The 21,406-nt window shown below is 45.5% G+C and overlaps 1 long non-coding RNA gene across 1 annotated transcript in view; it reads left to right on the top strand.

Annotated features, from left to right (window-relative positions):
* LOC138504517 (uncharacterized) overlaps positions 1-21,406 on the top strand; it is a 510,474-nt gene that overhangs the window by 335,754 nt on the left and 153,314 nt on the right. The window contains exon 4 of the long non-coding RNA XR_011279855.1: positions 18,202-18,329. This is a non-coding gene — a long non-coding RNA (uncharacterized lncRNA). The remainder of the gene's footprint in view (positions 1-18,201; positions 18,330-21,406) is intronic.

Genomic DNA, 21,406 nt, shown 5'->3' with positions numbered 1-21,406 from the left:
AACTGGAACACCCCATTGCTTACCTGTCACAAACCCTGACTCCCAGTGAGACACATTCCTCCGTCCTGGAAAAGGAACTGTTAGCCATCCGCCAAGCCTTCACTGAATGGCGACATCTACTTCTGGGTGCTAGATATCCAGTTCAGGTCCGCACGGGCCATCGGAATCTTCAAATTCTACAGTCGTTGGAGTGCAGGAACAGTCGTCAGCCGCGTTGGGCCTACTTCTTTGCCCAGTACCAAAATTCCAAATCACTCATGTTCCTGGATCACAAAACCTGATTGCTGACACCTTATCTCAACATCCTGACTATGTAACTACAGAAGACAGGGCCTATACTAAGATGTTTCCCCACACGATATTTGTAGCTCAAGCAGTCAACCTCCTGGAAGAAATTTGAGTGCAAACCCAATCCTCTGACCTCTGGAAGGATATTTCAAGGAAGAATCCATGGAACCTAAGAGTTAAGGAAGGATATTTATTCAAGGACAATGCACTGGTCATTCCTACACAGAAATAACAACAAAGAATAATAAACCTCTATCATGATACCCTTCACTCCGGACATCGTGGCATAACCAACACCCACCGTCTCATACAAAGACAGTTTTGGTGGCCTGGAATGAAGACCAACGTACAGCAGTACATCAAAGCTTGCACTATCTGCAGTCAAAATAAACATGATAACAAGAGACCGGCGTGTCTTCTACTGCAACCTACACTGCCAACAAGGCCATGGGAATTCATTGCTACAGACTTCATTGTGGAATTACCACCTTCCCAGGGATACACGACCATCATGGTTACCATAGACTTGTTCACCCATATGGCTCATTTTACACCCCTGTGTAAGCTACCATCCTCGTCCGAGCTTGCTGGAATCTTCCTGGAACACATATTCCGTTTACATGGACTTCCTTCCAAGATCATATCTGATCGAGGACCTCAATACGTCTCTCAATTCTGGAAACATCTCTGTCGCATTTTGGGAATCCAACGCGCCCTCTCATCTGGTTATCATCCCCAAACCAATGGGGCCACAGAACGTGCTAATCAGACCCTGGAGCAGTATCTTCGATGGTTCGCCACCAAGGTTCAGGATGACTGGTCGCTCCTGATACCCGTGGCTGAATTCACCTACAACAATTCCGATCATTCAGAACTCAAGACCAGTCCCTTTTATTGCAGCCAAGGTTTCCATCCATCAGTTCTACCCTCTGTTCTCCCTCATCCTACACCAGTACCTACTGTTGACTCCTGGATAGAAACCCTCATCAACGTACACCAGGAGGCCAAAGAAAACTTAGAGAGGGCCAGAACACAGACTCTGAGCCTCTGCTCCACCTCCTAAGAAGTGGAGGGTTGTTATGGTGCTGATCTGCGTTGAGGACCTGGCAGACAAACCATCTTGAAAGTTATTTTTGAGCTTTCGAAGACCTGGCACACTGCAGAATGGGGCACCCTGCTTTATGTGGGTGTGTATCCTGGTACAAGGGGAACAAATGGTACAGGCTGCACTGGAAATGGATTCAGTTTACTGGAGGAGCGCCCCGCTACTTTGTTGGGGGTGCAGATTGTGAGAGCAGTGTGGGCAGGGCTGAGGGGCAGAGATAGGTCTTGAATAATGTGTGTGCCCTTAAAGTTGGATGTTGGCTGCTTTGCATAAAATTAAAGTGCATTTTGGGAACAAATTAAAAACCACCAAATTGACAAGCGTGTCTGTAATATTAATACAAGCATGCAATCCTTTTGATCTTTTGATCATGCAATGTACTCTGGGTTTCATCTGTCAGAATAATCACTGTGATAGTAAAATAAGTGTGAAGTGTGAGACATATAAGGAGCATTGGGCCATTTCTCTGTTGGGGCTTCCCTTCTTAGCAGAGGAGGACTTTCAACTGCAGCTTATAAATCTGTTGCACAGGTGAGTCTCTCGAAACATGTGGTTCAGGAGACTCGGGGCAGTCAGTAGCAGGGAGCTTCCTCAACATGGTGGGTTTGGGCTTTGAGTCTCAACAGAACATCACTCTGACCCTCCATTGTGTTCCGGTCCAATTCCTCCCCTCCGATCAGAACTCTCTGCAGACAGGGCTCAATGCAGACAGTAGCCCATGGCCCATCCCAGATAGGCCAGACAAAAGACATGAGTCTCTGCAAACGGGGCCTAGAGCACAATGCAGAGAGGAGCTAGGATTTAGGGAGTGCTGCAGAGACACTGCTGAGCGACAGAGAATGTGTCATCTTTAAAACTCTGCCCCTTACTCATAAATGCATGAACCACGCCGCCCCTCAATACCTAACACAAAGAATTATCAGATCATCCTCAACTAGGCCAACCAGAACTCCCTACGCCAACTTACTCACAGTGCCCAAGGTCAAGCGAGCTGGGCTGGAAGATCCAGCTTCCCATTCATCGCCGCCACTCAGTGGAACTCCTTGCCACCTCACCTTAGAGGAGTATCATCCCACATAGCCTTCCACAAACCGATCAAAACCGTGTTATTTATATGAACCTGCCGGAGCCTAGCCTTCACACACAACATGTCATACAAAGCGCTACCTGTTTATACCCAATGCCTAGTAATTTCTATCATGAATTTCTATCAGAATTTCATTCTACGGTATCTGCTCACTGAAAGGGTGAGAGGGCTGGAGCCCCCCTGTCCCCACAAGCAGCCCATTCCAGAAGCACCAAGCCGCTGAATTCACTCATGCTGCCTGACCTTCCAGATGCAGCAACAATGGATTCCTCAGCAGTGGTGAGCTGATCATCTGCCCAAACAGGCCACTTTCACCTCCACTTGGGCCACCATCAGGGACCTGCTGGCCACCATAGCCCCACCAGTGCAGTTGCACTGATCTGCAGTGGCGATCCACCATCTTGTCTCGACCACGCGGCCTGACCCCAAAATGGCGGGCGCAGCGCGGCCCGAAAACGAGGCTGCATACCGTCACTAAGGAACCTGATTTCCTTTTGCCCAATCCCCGGCACCGGTAGGCGGGAGCCGGCATTCGGGAGAAGGCCCAAGGGAAATGGCCCTGTTCCTCCCCTGTTCGCCCCGGGACGCTGCGGCTAGGCGACGCCATGATGCCCGACACCTACATCCTCAAACACTAACGCAGATACAACTGGCACTGCCTGTACTGTGATTCAGACATGCAAAGCGTCTGCCCGGACCCCTGCCCGTCTCCTATGCAGTGCTAGCGCCGCCTTGCAGCACACCACAGGTACTATTTCATCTGACCTATTCGCCACACTGGTGACAGACATTTTGTAGATTACCGCATTGCGCAGCTTCACTGGTCCCGGCGCCCTGACATTTGCTTGATCACACCGCTCGAAACGCAATACCTCACATTTGTTACTAGCTTATGCAAACTGCAAGCACTATCTGTGTTTATGTGCTCCGATAACCAGTTCATTTTGTATTTTGTATATAGCATGCTTACGCTATGACGGTGCAGCCCATGCTAGTTAACCTGAACTGCCTACTGAATAGCATAGTCACTGCCCTACTTTGGCCAGCTGCCACTCTATGTCTGCCGCATTTGTGCCCTGCCAGCCATATTGAACTGTATTGACTGTGCCACTATTGGTCGCTTGCCATCCCCTTGCCTGCTGCATATTGCCCATGCTAGTCAATTAGCCTATCTGAATTGCCTCTTGTTTTGCCTGGTCACCGGGATTCCTGTTCGGTTTATACTCTAGGCCTGTTGCCCATGTGCCCGCCCAACCAAACTGATCTGTATCTACTGTGACCTACAAATCATCTGATTCGGATATTGCATAGCCTACTAACTGCACATCTCCTGGCCGCCTCTTTATGCTGGCACTTGTACCTACCTGACAGCCTATCTTACCTCTTATTGCTCTCCTGCCCAATTGGTACTGACCCACCGTCTAGGTAGATAACTTCGGTTCCTCCCCTACCTCACTCTACCTTGACCTAGCCCGTAAAATGCATTGCACCTTTGACACTCACCATCACCACCTACCCTCGCTTGCTCATGCACCAAAGCATGCACCCCAGTCCACTCGACATCTGATCACGTACTTATTGTTCACCTTTCAGATCCTAATCTGGTCACCCCTTCTCACCTTCACCACACAGCTCTACGCCTCGCCCACTCCCACAATTAGTATAACAGCATCTCCTGAACTACCTCTCACTCTCATCATGACAGGTCCTAATCCCTATTTAAACGCGCCAGCCCTCTGGCTACTACATTTCGCCACCAAACCTACCCCTAATCAACCATGTCCCACTATCATTAGAAATTCCAGGCTCGGCTCGCGCCTGCGCCACCTACCTCACCACCATCCCACAACCATCAACAACCTGGTTACATCCGCCAGACACCACACTAGGCCTGACATAGGCACAGTCAATCCGGTTGCGAGTTCCTCTCTATCACAGGCACACACTGTTGCCAATTGTCCTCCATTGCCTCATCATGCCATATCAACCTCACCCAACCATTCCAGTCAACCATGTGCCTCATCAGTTAGAAACCAAAGATTAGCTTCCAGATGTCTTCACTGGTCCTACCACCTGAACAATCCCACGCTCGTCAATATCTCAAACTCCAGCGATAACAAAACCACAGCCCACTCGGCTCCTAAAATTGACTCGCCTCCTCCTGTTCACATTTCCATCACTGCCCCTAAACTCAAAGGCGCGCTCATTAACACACGCTCCATCCCTGCACACGCCCTAGATATTGCAGATTTCATAGTCACAGAAAACCTCGACTTTCTCGCAATCACGGAAACTTGGCTGCATGCAGCATCCGGCCCTTCTCTGACCCTGGCCATCCCAGACAACTATTCCATTACCAGGTGTGACAGGGACACCAATCAAACTAAGGGAGGTGGACTAGCCTTCATATTTAAGAGTTCGCTTAACCTCAGAGCTGCCAACAGCCTGCAGCTGCCATCAGCAGAATTACTGTCTATTAAACTGCCGATCTCTCCTAATCACACGGCCACTATACATCTCATTTACAGACCCCCTGGCCCGACCTCTTCATTCGCAGAGGACATTTCATCTATCCTAGCTACCAGTACTAAGCCCAACTCGCAACTCATTATATTGGGAGACTTCAATCTAGGCTACCAAGATACAAATGACACCAAAGCCTTTGACCTAGAAAGAGTCCTGGCCGACTTCGGTCTCACTCAACATGTCAATGAGCCCACCCACATCAAGGGTCGCACTCTTGACTGGGTCTCTGACTTGAACTGTGCGCTTAACATCACCTCTGTGTCGCCATGTGCATGGTCTGATCACCACAAAATATCATTCTCCAATAATTCCACTCCACCCACAGATAAACCCAACCTTGCCCCTCCCACTTCCACACGCAACAAAAAGGATATTACGGTTGAGAAATTACTCCCACTTATCCTTCCTCTTTTGAACTCGGCGTCCACCACGTGCTCGGATTCCACAGTGCTAGTAGACACCTACAACCGCGTCATGCTAAAAGCCCTCAATACCATTGCCCCCCTCAAACTGCGCAACCAAAAACCGCGGCTCCACCTTAATTCCTGGTTTACCCCGCACTTACGCGACCTGCGCAAAGAAAAAAGAAAAGCTGAGGCCCATTGGAAAAGCTCACCTTCTCTAGTCAACAAAAACAACCTCACCACAGCCTCCCTTACCTACAAAGAAGCCATCCTGCTGCTAAAAAGGAAGTATATAACAAAAGGATCACTCAAGCCCAATCAAATACCAAGGAACTCTTCAAGATCCTTAAGGAATTGTAGTCCCCTGTTGCCCCGCTTGATACATGCACCCCGGACACTGAATGGTACTCCAATACTTGCTCCAAGATAAGATTAACACTAAAAAAAACTACCTCGCCGACTCAACGGGTAACGCCCCATCATACAAAACCCTTTCTCCTAAACACTCCATCAAACCTTTCAGCTTCTCACCCCTCATAATGAAGCTTAAGCCTTCCAATTGCCAAGGTGACGCCTGCCCTGCACCGACCATAAAGGAAGCTGCACATGATCTTGCCCCTTTCATTACCTCTTTCATTAATGCCTCTTTCAAATCAGGCATTGTACCTGACAACCTTAAGGATGCTTGGGTCATCCCATTAATCAAAAAACCTAATCTTGATCCCAGTAATCCCTGTAACTACAGGCCCATCACCACGGTGCCTTACCTTCTCAAAATTCTGGACCGTGCAGCCTATCTCCAAATCCAGGACTATCTTGAAACCAACAATCTTCTAGGGCTTAGACAATCTGGCTTCCGTCCCAGACACGGTACTGAGACAGCCTTAATCGACTTTAAAACCCAAATTGAGGAGCTGAAAGACAAGGGCAAACTGGCACTCCTGCTCCTCCTTGATCTTTCAGCTGCCTTTGATTTGTCGATCACCAAATCCTCTGCCACCACCTCAAAATTGCAGCCCACTTCTCTGACGCAGCCACATCTTGGATTAGCTCTTTTCTGGCAAACAGAACCATGAGGGTCTTCTCTCCCATAGCCGCAGCTGATCCAGCCCACGTCCTGTGCGGAGTTCCACAAGGATCTTGTGTATCTCCCACACTTTACAACATATTTACTAAACCGCTCTTTGATATACTTAACTATCTAGTTGTCTCCTACACTAATTATGCGGATGACACCCAGATACTCATCCCTATCACTGGCGATTATGTAACAGATGCCAAAGCTCTCAATACAGTCTACACTGTCATTCAAGCCTGGATGGCTCATCATGGGCTTTGCCTTAATGATGGAAAGACGGAATTAATCATTCTTGGATCTCAATACAAACTCACTAAACTTGACCCCAAGTTCAATTCCTTCATTATTGACGGGAACGATATTAAAGTCTCCAACGTCACTAAAACACTTGGAATATATGTCGACTCGACTCTATCCCTCAATCGGCAAACCAAGGCAGTTGTCTCAGCATCATCCTATACTTGCAAATTGATTACAGCATGTCGCCCCTTCTTGACAATGGAGAACTGTCTGATTCTCGCCAGAACCCTCATCATGTCCAAAATCGATTACTGCAACGCCCTCTACCTAGGGACTAGTCAAAGAAACATTGATAAACTTCAGGTCATGCAGAACAACGCCATAAGGGCAGCTCTCAACGTTCCTAGGCGTTCCCACATATCTAACATGAGACGCAACTTGCACTGGCTACCCATCACTCACCGCATATCCCTCAAAGCACTTGTTCTAACACACAAGGCCCAGAACAGCGCAGCCCCGGCTTACCTTTCCACGCGCTTCATACAACACACAGCAACTAGACCACTAAGATCTTCTCAGGCTCATACGCTGACTATTCCCAGTTTCAAGCTACAGACAGCCGGAGGCTCGAGCTTCCCTGTCCTCACGGCTAAGCTCTGGAACACTCTTCCCAAATGCTCTCAGAAACGTTCCTCACATCTATGCCTTCAAAGCTAAAACTAACTGTGGTTACATGAACGGGATGCCCTAGCCTCCTCTTTATAAGCCTTACATATGTCAATCTCATTACCGACTGCTCATTGTACATAGACTGTTTTATACTGTATTCTTAGATTCGCTCCTCTCCTCTCTTTTGATGCTCTGAACTTTATGTAAATATGTGCAAAAATGTATAGAGTATCTATTTTCTGTAACTTGTAATCACCTCTTTAAACATGCGCCCAGATGCCCCGGGGCAAGGTGCGCACTATAAATAAACAAAATACAAAATACAAATACAAATGTAGCACTCGTATGCTTCTTGTAACTAAGTAATCTTTACGTAACACCTGTGTGCTCCATGTAACTAAAGAAAAAAACAACAGGGTAAATTAAAGCTCGAAGAGCCAGAGTGGCAATTGCCTTCCCAAACCGTAGGGAAATACTGATACACAGGGAACGGTTTTCTGGGGAAAAAGATTCATCAACTTGCCGGTGAGGGCAAGACCAAACAACTAATGATATTTTTGTTAACCATGGTCCTGTTCACTTAGGCACAGGTGAAAAAGCTGGTCTGATGCAGGGAAGGAGGGAGGGAAGGGCAACCAGCACAATGATGTGGGGGAGTGCGAGAGGGGAATTAAATCTCGGATTCTTAAATCTAAGCAGCTAGCCGTCACAAGTGCAGAGATTGAGGCATCGGAATAGTCATGTAATTTTTATTTTAGCATTGATAACTGGAAAGTTCCTTGCAAAAGGGTGGTTGCCCAGAGGGTGGGTGAGGTGATATCAAAATATCACTAAAAAATGCACTGTCCCACTTGTTATGGGATGGGAAAACCCATGTTGTTGTGGGGTTTTCTCTCAATTACATGCAGTAACCCCTGTTGGTGTTGGGGGTATCATAAAATGTTGTGGTGAGGCCACAACAGGTGAGGTCGACCGGTTTCGATGGTTCAAGGGTGATTAACGACCATCTTCTTCAGGACAAGATCGATTTTCATATGCTGCTGAGTAGCGACTGTCCTCTTCGTAGGGCAGCAATAACAGGCTGCAGAGGGATCCTACTCAAACCATAACTCATTGGCCGTGAGTCAGCATCACGGCAACGCGCTGCCTGAAATTCCCTCTGTGTCAGGGCATTTCAGGCAGCGCGTTGCCGTGATGCTGACTCACGGCCAATGAGTTATGGTTTGAGTAGGATCCCTCTGCAGCCTGTTATTGCTGCCCTACGAAGAGGACAGTCGCTACTCAGCAGCATATGAAAATCGATCTTGTTCTGAAGAAGATGGTCGTTAATCACCCTTGAACCATCGAAACCGGTCGACCTCACCTGTTGTGGCCTCACCACAACATTTTATGATACCCCCAATACCAACAGGGGTTACTGCATGTAATTGAGAGAAAACCCCACAACAACATGGGTTTTCCCATCCCATAACAAGTGGGACAGTGCATTTTTTAGTGATATTTTGATATCACCTCACCCACCCTCTGGGCAACCACCCTTTTGCAAGGAACTTTCCAGTTATCAATGCTAAAATAAAAATTACATGACTATTCCGATGCCTCAATCTCTGCACTTGTGACGGCTAGCTGCTTAGATTTAAGAATCCGAGATTTAATTCCCCTCTCGCACTCCCCCACATCATTGTGCTGGTTGCCCTTCCCTCCCTCCTTCCCTGCATCAGACCAGCTTTTTCACCTGTGCCTAAGTGAACAGGACCATGGTTAACAAAAATATCATTAGTTGTTTGGTCTTGCCCTCACCGGCAAGTTGATGAATCTTTTTCCCCAGAAAACCGTTCCCTGTGTACCTCCATGTAACTAAGCCATCTTCATGTAACAGCGCCTCGATGCCCTGGGGCTCTAAACGTGCTTTAAAAATGCAAAAAAATAAATAAAAAAATAAAAATTGTTCTGATTGGGAATGGATCCCTCAAGTAGGATCTCCCAGTAAAGCTAATACTATTCACTGCACTCAAGATCCTTTTGCAGACAAGACTTGGGGCTCATAGCTCAGCAGTTGAGATAGCTCAGTGAGTGAAGCACTCATCACGGACATCACTGATCAACCTACTAAAGATAGTTTTCAAACACGGCCAGGCCAGCTCAGTGCTTTAAACTGCCAAGAGAGATACAGTGAATGCAATGGATGCGGGTAACATTAAAACCTACTACGTCAGTGCTTAGAAGTAGGAAGGATCCAGCATGAAGCACTATTTAAGGTCGACTATAAAAACTCCTTTTTACTTTTGTCTGCTGGGTGTCATTTTAGGTGCACTTGAAGGTTACCCAGGCAGGTTACCCAGAAGAGAAGGCTTTGGGTTGTCTCCTCTACCCTTCATCGTCCTGGGCATTACTGAAGAAACACTACGTGGCCCATTCATCTTGGGGGTTTTCATGAAGGAGGTAGGGGCGAAATTCTTTTATTGAGCAAAACAACTGCATGTCCCTTTTGCCGATGACGATACTCGTGGAATACTAGGGATAGGCACAGTACTTGCATGGCAGCAGGTCTATGGAAGTGGGAATGCCAGTGGAGAATGGAGACAGAATTAAAGCCAGGGCTGGGGAGACAGTGGAACATTTCTATGGGACAACCTAGGATATGATGAGATGGCAATAGTTGTCATCTGATGAGAGATGGATATCTGCTGGCAGGCCTGGCACCAAAAGAAATGTTCCAATTCAAAAGCCAATATTGCAGCTTTTGCTTGTTTTGAATAGATGTGCTGTTTGCCCCATTCTCAAAGCATCCAGCAGAGCCTTGATTAATCATCCACTGAGTGGAAAAAGGTCAAACTGGAATTCATGAATTTGTCTGATAAAGGGTAGGTGTCGCTTCGCAGTGTGAGCAATGTTTGGCCATGCTGAAAATATGGAAAAATAGACCTTTAACTGTATTTCATCATAAGCTATTGGAGTTACAATGGAAATGTAGGGAATGCAGCTGTATATTTGGATTATTTTATCAGTGGCAAACATTACTCATGTTTGGTAGGTCAGACTAGGGAATGCCCAGGAGAAGCACATGTATTTTGCGTACATAGCAAAACTACCTTAAGGGACAGCAGGTACTCTTTTTGCCCAGAGTATTTGGAAACCTTGTATCAGTGTGATAGACCCCAAACTTCAGCACACCACTTGCCATTGTGTTGTATGGGACATAGGGGTGCGTGCTGTGTAACTATAGTTTACGATGAAGTAGCTTGGTTTCTCCAACAGCAGCTCCACTCTGTCATATTTGGGGCTGATGAGGGATTTTCCAGTGTAATATAAAGGACTTTCTAAATTGGGAGCTTACTGTGAATGTTAATCTGTTAGCTTAATAGAAATAACAAACTTGCTGGGAGCCTACTGGGACCTTACTGGAATTGTCAAACTTGGAACTCACTGGGAAAGTCAAGTTTACTAGAAAAGCCAACTGGGGGTGTACTGGAAATGACAATCCTGACAGTGATATTGAACTGTTAGCTTCCATGGAATGGCAAACTGTGAGATTACTGTGCACATCCACTTGGAGACATAAGCAGAACATGGTCTGGAATATGCTGTGGGATGTTGTTCGTTGGTATGTGCTGTTGGTGTGTTGTGTGGATTGGTAGGTTGTTGTTCATGGTGTGTCTGATTGTGTTTGTGTTGTATCTTTTTGTGTTTGTGTTATGTCTGTGTTGCTTGACTTGTTACATCGAAAGACACTGACTATATAGTATTTGGTGGAGATGGGGTAGTTTAGTTGCAATGTATATAGTTGATTGTGCATAATTCTAACGTGACTGTATTTTGGTTACTCCTTAAGTCTTTACATACATGGACTCAATGTTGATTGTTTATCTTATGTCACTTAAAAAAAAATGTGAAAATGAACAAATATTTGGGAGCTCCCATGGAATGTCTTCTGGGAATTTCAAGCTTAATTGTAATATCAAACCGGCAGCTTAAAGGAAATGTCAAACTGAAGAAAGACATGGATGCTGTTCAATGACCACTTTTTGTTTTCAACTATGTGACGCAGGGAATAAAGGGAATAAAGCGTTTGTTATTTAAATATCTAGATTATTTTTAGTGAGAGTACATTTTGTAAGCAAGTCATGCTCTGTTACATTGGAAATTGCATACCTATCATTAGCACCCTGGGAGGCGCCGTCAACCAAAGAGAATGCTTGGAATGGGGGCTGTATTTACTAAGGAAAGCAAGCGTTCCGAGTATTTATTTATTAATTAATTTACTTATTTATTTTAAAAGCTACCATAAGCACCGAGAAAGGATCTCCAGGGGTGCCAATAGCCATTTGCGCCACAGTGGCGTGCCGACCATGTAGGTAAAGGCCCACCACCCAAGTTAAGGGCCCGAGCGCTGATAGGTCATGAAATAAGTATGAAAGCTCCTATTAGGCGGACAGGCAAGGTGGTGGGAAAAGCCTTGGGAAATGGAGTGGTGACATTTTCAAAATCTGGTTTTGGGAAGATATTGGGAACTACATGTCAAGATTATTTACAATAATAATCACCTTTATAAGCTATTGTACTAGGTAGAGTAATGCAATGCTTACAACAAAGGCACTGTCCTTTTGGTAGCCTATTTGCACATGTCTCTGTAAGTGATGTGGTTTGAGGAGTGCAGATTCATGGAAGGGGAGGTAGTCATGTGTGAATCCTGAGGCTCTGATTGATGCAGGGAAGAAATGTCAGATTCCTCATTAAAGGAATGTTTCAAAATGGATTATGGTGGTTGCCTTTGGGTAGCTGTCCATCACAAGGTGGGAGGGTGTCCAGCGATAAAGTTGCATGGGAAAAATGGCTGCCAGGGAGCGAAATTTCCCCAAAAAATTCACCCAGAATAACATCAAACACTTTCCCCAAATCTTCTAGGATTGGACTGTATATAAATATATATAATTATGCACCTCTTTGAAAATTTGGGGAAAGTATTTTAGGGGTCAGGAAAAAAGGACGCCTACCTGGTGACTTTTCCCAGGCAAAATGATCACATGGTACCAGGGAGAGGAATGAAAAACAATGAGCTGCCGGTACTGCTGAACAGGGAGAGCTGCTGGTCTTAAAGATGTAGTGTATGTGGTTCTGCAGTGGTAAGTGCAGCAATGGAGGTGCTGGCAGGTAGTAGAATGTGGTGTGCATGGATGGGGAGGGATCCTGGACTTAGAGCATTGAATAGGAGTGGCATCTTCTCTTTCTTTGGTTTCATTTTATATTGATCATTGGATAGTTGAAGTTTGGGAGTGTTTCGGTTTTCCCTTTTCCTAATTGTTGATTGCTTGTTGGGAGGTCATGAAGGTCCACTGTCTGTGGATGGGGTAGCTGCACCCTGTAGGGTTTTGGTTGATGGGTATATGTAGCAGTGAAGGTCCACTGTCTGTTGATGGGGTAGCTGCACCCTGTAGGGCTTTGGACGCTGTTTATATGTATCAGTGAAGGTCCAATGTTTGTTGATGGGGTAGATGCACCCAGTAGGGTTTTGGACGATGGGTATATGTAGCAGTGAAGGTCCAATGTATGTTGATGGGTTAGATGCACCCAGTAGGGTTTTGGACGATGGGTATATGTAGCAGTGAAGGTCCAATGTATGTTGACGGGGTAGATGCACCCAGTAGGGTTTTGGACTATGGGTATATGTAGCAGTGAAGGTCCAATGTCTGTTGATGGGGTAGATGCACCCAATAGGGCTTTGGACGCTGTTCATATGTATCAGTGAAGGTCCAATGTTTGTTGATGGGGTAGATGCACCCAGTAGGGTTTTGGACGATGGTTATATGTATCAGTGAAGGTCCACTGTCTGTTGATGGGGTAGCTGCACCCAGTAGGGTTTTGGACACTGGGTATATGTATCATTGAAAGTCCAATGTCTGTTGATGGGGTAGCTGCACCCTGTAGGGTTTTGGACGCTAGGTATATGTATCAGTGAAGGTGTCATGAACTACAGAACATGCCCCATTTGGACTTCCTGGTCCTTGTCTCAACGGGGCTTACACTCCCTTGTACTCCCAACATGGCCGTCCACTGTGAAACACCTTCCTCGCTCTACACCTTGGACATAGCGTGTTCTATTAATAGACCACGTCTCCCGCGGCTCCGCGTGTCTAAATGCTATTGCGAAGTAGCGACCAGATGTGTGCTCCGTAGCTCGCCGTATTGTTTTCCTTGTTTATTTTCAGCCAACCCCATTCCTAGTCCCTTTCCTTCCTTTCTTGATTCCTGGACTCATGTGCTAGTAGTGCACTCTGTAAATTTCCCGGATTTCTGGATCTTTGCATCCTGGAACTTTGAACGCACGCTGGAGTCGGAAGAGACTTGTGCAGCCTTATTCAAGACGCGATCTGTCCGCAAGAAGGCATCGATCAAGAAATCCAGCAAAGATCGAACTCAGGTGAGAAGGAGGGAACTCCTTGACAGAACGTCCAATGTCTGTTGGCAGGGTAGCTGCAACCTGTAGGGTTTTGGACGCTGGGTATATATATCAGTGAAGGTCCAATGTCTGTTGATGGGGTAGCTGCATCCTGTAGGCTTTTGGACGCTGGGTATATGTATCAGTGAAGGGCCAATGTCTGTTGATGGGGTAGCTGAACCCTGTAGGGTTTTGGACGCTGGGTATATGTATCAGTGAAGGCCCAATGTCTGTTGATGGGGTAGCTGCACCCTGTAGGATTTTGGACGCTGGGTATATGTAGCAGTGAAGGTCCAATGTCTGTTGATGGGGTAGATGCACCCAGTAGTGTTTTGGACACTGGGTATATGTAGCAGTGAAGGTCCAATGTCTGTTGATGGGGTACATGCACCCAGTAGGGTTTTGGACAATGGGTATATGTAGCATTGAAGGTCCAATATATGTTGATGGAGTAGATGCACCCAGTAGGGTTTTGGACGCTGGGTATATGTATCAGTGAAGGTCCAATGTCTGTTGATGGGGTAGATGCACCCAGTAGGGTTTTGGACAATGGGTATATGTAGCATTGAAGGTCCAATATATGTTGATGGAGTAGATGCACCCAGTAGGGTTTTGGACGCTGGGTATAAGTATCAGTGAAGGTCCAATGTCTGTTGATGGGGTAGATGCACACCGTAGGGTTTTGGATGATGGGTATATGTAGCAGTAAAGGTCGAATGTCTGTTGATGGGGTAGATGCACCCAGTAGGGTTTTGGACAATGGGTATATTTAGCAGTGAAGGTCCAATGTCTGTTGATGGGGTAGATGCACCCAGTAGGGTTTTGGACGATGGGTATATGTAGCAGTGATATTGAGACCTAAGAGAAGAATTGCTATGTCTTCTTTGGGGGACGCTTGAAAGAGGGAAAGCAGATTGCAACAGTCTCTATATTGTACTTGTCTTAGTTCTTGCATTGGTATGTACTTGCATGCATTGTTGGGTGGTATTGATGTTTTGTGTCTGGTATGGAAGATGTGTGTGTGTGTGTGTGAGAGAGACCAAACCCAATCAGCCTGGCCTCATGAGTTTTCATGTTTGCAGGGTGTCTTAAAGTTCTGAGTCCATAATGGTTAATGTGTGCAGTACTGACCCAGTCCTACCTGGTCATTGGAGAAAGCAAATCCCTGAGAAAGAGGACATTCCCTGCAAATTCTTTATGAAACATGAGACCTGTAGAGCACAATTCCTGGATCAGAGCATTCTGGCAGGTGCATAAATGATCAATGTCTTCCTAGTGGTGTCTTGGCCCTTGCCATGGAAGGCACTGTGGCTGATCACCAGGTGTTGTACTGACTCCTGTGTTTGGATGGAAACCAGCTGAGAGTCCAGGATATAGTATTGATTTATTCTGATCATTCTGGTTTTAGGAGGAATCTCGCTGCTGAGTTTTGCACTCTTTGTAGGTGCATATTTTGGAAGTTCAAAGTAAAGGCTGTTGTCATAATCCACTCCTGAGAGCGCTCGGGCTGGGACTGCCACCATTCCATGTGAGTACAATAGGTCTGGTATCATGCAACGGATGTCTCATAGTCAAAAGAAGAATTGTGTCACTGTGGTTTCAACTTGGGATTTGAGGACAAGGGTTTTGTCCATGAGGAATCATAGGTTTGGACTGTTGGCATGTCCTCATTTCCTCTGGCCAAGACATATTTGCCAGATAGAAAGATGTTGACCTGCAAGTCTTAGGTTTTGGTTTGGTTGGGTTTCAGGCAAATGGTTGGTATTCATGTGTTTAGGTGTACATTGCTGAGGTCCGGGTGATTTAAAGTAAAGGCTTCCGTAGTTATAGCAGGTGCGATCTGAGTTGCTGAGTATTTCAAGAACGGGCGATCTAGAATTTGAATGGTAGTTGCGTGTTTCTGGGGGTACTCGCAAGTGATGTTCATGTAGAATATTTGATATGGAAGTTCTCTCGATTCCAGAGGAATGATGTCATCCAGTGTAGTGAGGTTCCCTCTGTCAATGTCTGTCTAGATCTTCATAATGAAGAGTGTGATTTGTGTATCTGTGTCCACGTTATTTATTTTGTGGTGTCCCATACAGAGAAAGCCTTTCCCTCATTGATCAGCATCCAGGCTGTGCTCGTGCACATTACTATTGGCCTCTGTGTGATACTAATCCTGATGTGGTTGGTAGGTTAACTTTCCCAGGGTTCTTGCTGGGATGCAGACGCTTGTGGTAACTTGAATGGTCACGGGTGTTCAAAGTGTCTCCTTTTAACAAAGCTTGACATGTGTGGTTTTGAAGGCTTGCAAATTGACAGATTGATCAATCGAGGAATTGGAGAAACTAGAATTGGGGCCCAGATGTGTGGGTTATTTCTTTGCAGATGTTTAGTGGGCACGTATCTTAGGATGATTCAGTTGGCTTGCTACTGTTCACTGTGCTTGTGAATTCCTTCATGGAGAATGGGCTGACGTTTTTCATTGTCCATGTGTGCTGGTTCCTTTAAACAGGTGCACCACATTGCAGCCTGTGTATCTTGATTGGGGTTATGTCAGCATTAAAATCATCCATTACTTACACCTCAGACTGGAGGATCAGAGCACCATATGGCCCGATTTTCCTACCAAACAGCTCACCAGTTTAGACCCTTTTTTTAGGTAATCCAACAATAAATATCTATTAAATCCAGAGACTAAATACACTTTTGGGGTGTTTGAAAACAGTAAATCAATTTTACTATGTGCTGCTTCAGAGAGCCAAGCCCTGGAGGTCAGAAATCTTCTGATTAGCAAGGACAATCATGTTGGGGGTGAAGAGGTCAAACGAGGACCTTCAGATCAGGTCACTCTTACTAAGCTATGAAAAGTGACTTTAATCTATCCATCACTCTTCATAGATGGTTTCTCTTACTTTTTCTATTATTTAGATGTTATATGGCTAATGTAAGGATGTGGGACAAGGTGGCTGAAACACAGGTGGCATGCTTGTTGATGTAAACTTTTCTTTGCCTTAAAAATCACAAGAAGACCTATCTTGCGCTAACTCTAAGAAGGGTTTCCCGGACTCAACTTAATGCTAAGGATTCAGTCAGGATGTCTGACGAACTCAAAAATACACCATCCTTTGTCAAAACCCTACCTCTGGCCCTTAGACTAATAAGTAAACTAAAGAGGAAGAGGATCTTCTCGATCCCATGAAATGACTCCTTTCTTCTGGACAATGGATCACGTTCCACTTGTAGACAGGACCTTGGCCTGAGGAATTGGTTTCTTTCCCCAGGTTTCAATCCCTTTCAAAGGTACAAAACAAAGTTCCAGGTTGAAGAGTCAATAAGTAGCTAGGTTCTCAGTTCAACGCAAAAGGATAAAGTTCCAACTCTAACATCACTCCTTGGTGTCTATAGTTTTCTTCACTTTTAGTTTCCTGGAGAATGCCTACCATCTCCAGGTATCTTAATGTCAGTAATTTCACGCAGTCAGGGGAATGATCCCTGGACTCTTTTTTTTTGATTGGCTTCACATTTTCACAAGGCCAGGGAAATGACTCCCTTCCTCTAGTCTTTTTGGTGGTTGTTGTTGTCACCCTCTCTGGGTTTTTACCCTCACAGTTAACCACACCTTTATAAGGCTTCTTATTATGATTCTTAACAGCCGGGGGAATGCCTCCCTTTGTGTGGCCCTTTTCAGGTGTTCACAGCCTTAGGGGGAATTTCTCCCTTCCCCTGGCCTTCTTCAAGCTTCCCATTACAGTTTATATCATTAGGGGGAATGCCTCCCTTCCCCTGGCCTTTCTCAGCCCTCTAGTTACAGTTCACAAGTTTCGGGGGAATGTCTCACTACCTCTGGCCTTTCTTATCACCTCTCAGGGCCTTAGGGTATTTTCCCTTTTCCCCAAATTTAACCCACTTGGTTTACCAGCCTGCCAAGTATTGTTATCCCTGAATGAATGTTTCTCGTCACGTTATGACAGCAACATTCATATAACACAGGTCACATAATCCAAGGGAATCTTCACTTCCTTCTGGCTTCCCTTTTTCTTCTCACAATCAAGGAGTAGTTCTACTTCTCCAAGTTCCACCAACTTGGTTTACTCTCCTGCCAAGTATGGTTGGTTTCTCTTAGTTGCTTTTCTCTGGGATGACCTCTCACCCAGTAAACCGGAAAGATAGCTCAGCGGGTTGAGCGTTTGCTTCTGCGATCTGAGCATGATCTTCAGGTCGTAGTAGTGAACCCGGCAAGGCCAAGTCAGCCTTTCATCCTTCTGAGGTCAACAAATGAGTACCAATTTCGGTTATGTGATAGTGTATGTAAATATGTGCTCTGTAAAGCGCTTTGGATTAAGATTATATATAAATAACACATCATTATCTTTTGTTCTTCAGGATTTGGTTTGCCGCACTGGGATGAGAAAGAGCTCTCAACTCTTCCTCGGTTGACCATAGCCCTCAGGGATCCCAGTGCCTTTCCAGGCACCCTTCACGTTCCTTGTTGCTTGGTCTACAACCCTCAGGTAAGTCTCTCTTACTTCCTTCTTCTTTGGACGCCAAGTGCCTGCCACACGTGTCCTGGTCTGCAGCGCCTCCTGTCAACGCTGCTCCGCTTCCCTGCTCGAAGCTCCTCCAGGGCCAGACCGACCCTAGTGGTTGTCCGTCCTTGACTTTTATCTTGTGATTTGCGCAGGATTTCTGTTTCCGATTAAACCGCTCACTGTAGTTGTTTCCCACTCTGATCTTCAGGGCTGCGTGCTTCTAACCCTTCTCAGTATTACCATTGTGTTCATCTACTGAGTCACTTGAATTCTTCTTTGTCCCAGTCTTTGAGTCAGTGTCAAGTGCGAAGTCCCTATTCTTCCTAGTGCTCCTCAGTGCTCTGCCCCTCGTCCTCGTTTCAGCACTTTCAGCTGTTGCTATCGCAGTAGTCTGTCTTCCTTTCTTGCTTTTTCTTCCTTTGCTGTTAACACAAAAGCTAGAATTTCAGGCCTGGTTTAGGTTCTTTAGCAGCATCAGAAATAGCAGACCTAGACAAGAGGATGCGACAACTATATGCATTAGTATCTTCATGACCACTTTTCACAAGGGGTTTCAAGGGTGAAAGTTTAAAGAAGACTCTCTCCCCTCTGAATGGTTTGACACTTTTATGGCCCCACAGGATTGAGAGTTAGGTGGGGAGGTTTGATCAGAAGTATACCTCATTCCCCCCTGTATATCATCCCTAGTCCCACAAGGGTATCCCTGCACATGAGATCCACCCGCTGAGTACCACCCACAGGCAAACTATTGGGTCGCAGCCTCACCTCCCTGGATTCATGGGAAGGAGCTCCCCCCCGAGCCCCCTGGGAGAAGTGACAACATCCACAGATTCATCACACCAATAACATTTTAGTCTTAAACACCTTATATAATAAAGAAGAATTGCAATAGATTACATGAATACATATACAGAATAAGAAATTGTATGTACAAATAGAACCATGTTAAAATAATATTTTTTTTTTACGTATCAGTATATTAAAGCAAATTACATTACTGTGTCTAAAGTAATAAAACGTTTCCACAGAGGTAGCAATAATTTCTCTTACAATCAATTAGCCCCTCATGCAGGCTTGGATTGTGGCTTAATTTCAGTGTTATAAACCTGTACGCTGCGCAAGCTGCTGCTCACTCGTGCTCACTCCCCCACTCTCTGCATTCCTCTGTCACCTCTATCTCCAGAGCTTATTAAGAGAAAAATAATGTTTTCCTTTTCCTGCTGCATCCTTAGATATTTTTTCCCACATTCCCACTACAGTTATCACCCACCGCCCACAATAGAAATAGAAAAGGGTATTTTAAGAGAGGTTCCATTCCTATTTCACTGGCAGCCATCTTGGTTGCAATTTTTATTTTTATGAAAAATATTATGTGCGGCGTGTGTGATTCATTTTTCTAAAAAATGACCCATAGCACCCGATGTTTTGCTGGGGTGCCAATAGCAATGATGACATAAGTGGTGGGTTGTACTGGGCAGTAACGTCCTGACACCTTTGTTAAAGGCCGTCCTTTCACTCAGACCTGTCAGCTCAGTTGGTGGGTAATTACCGCACGATACAGCCCAACACTCATGGCATTAGTGCATAACCCTAGAGGCAATTTAATATGCAAAGGCACTTAATAAATGTAGTCATACACCTGTCAGAAAATAAATAAGAGCTGTTTATAACTTTTTTAAGTTCACAAAAGATTTATTATCAGCAGCTGCCTTGAAACATTGTTTCAGTTGGATACGAGTTTAAAGGCTTTGAAATTCTACTAAATTACTCAGGCTTCCAATTTATCCGTAAGTAGGGGATGCCAAGCGCAGTGTTCCAAAAGGCTAAGGAATTCAACAGTGAAATGTCAATTGGGACTGAAAGAGATGCAGGAACAGTAAAAAAGAGCATCACTGATTTGCATAATCATGAAACCATGGGAGCATGGAAATGGAAATAATGTAATGGAGCAAAGAATGGCAATTAGAAGACATTAACTCAGTGGGGCAGAGGAGGTGTGCTAATATTGTGTAATCAGGAGTGATTGCCCTGAGGCTGGGCAAGGAATAGCAAGTCAGAGGAGAGAGAGAGAAAGAACTAAAGTCGCTCCATAATTGACAGCAAACCAAAGCTCAGTCTGTACCATATGTAACACCAAAACCTTCTGGGCATGTGACTGGCTCCTGGGGAGGTAGACTGTGGGGCGACTAGTGCGCCTTATTCAATGTAAACAAACCTTTGCAACATCAAACAAACTAAATGGGCCTTTGAAAATGCCATGATTCGCACACACACACACACACACACACACACACACACACACACACACACACACACACACACACACACACACACACACACACACACACACACACACACACACACACACACACACACACACACACACACACACACACACACACACACACACACACACACACACACACACACACACACACACACACACACACACACACACACACACACACACACACACACACACACACACACACACACACACACACACACACACACACACACACTACAAATTACCCGGTGGTTGGAAATTAATATGGCAAAGGTTCTGTTAATGCTTAACGGATCACGCAGGAGGCATCATACATTGCAGACAACCTGGTTTGTGCACATCTACGCGGTCTGCTCGGCACTGCACACCATTGCAATGCATAGGAACCTCCTTGCCCACATGAGGCATGATTGACATTCACATGGACACTAATCACACACCCAACTGTTAATGCTGGCAGGGATGAGGACTCAGGGGTTCTCCGATCACAACATGTAAAACTCATACTCTAAAAAGGAGCACACATCGGGCTAGAAGCAACGGTGCTTATTACAGCTCGATGAGCACTAATCAAACAGAAAAGTGGGCTGGAACTAATTGATGAGAGCTGACATCTGGGTGTATAACAAACCTTAGTTCCATACAATAAAATAAAATGGTCAAGACACTTAGAAACACTTGCAATTTAGTATGTGCATTTTTTCAATGCTTCCAAAGAATCTCATTGTCTAGGCTACGTCATATCCTTAGTGCTGGGTGTATGTTAGTGAGG

This window comes from Ambystoma mexicanum, chromosome 11 (genome assembly GCF_040938575.1).
Source record: "Ambystoma mexicanum isolate Mex_15411 chromosome 11, UKY_AmexF1_1, whole genome shotgun sequence".
NCBI lineage: Eukaryota > Metazoa > Chordata > Amphibia > Caudata > Ambystomatidae > Ambystoma > Ambystoma mexicanum.
The sequence above is the reverse complement of the archived record's forward strand: the minus strand, read 5'-3'. Positions and strand labels throughout refer to the sequence as shown.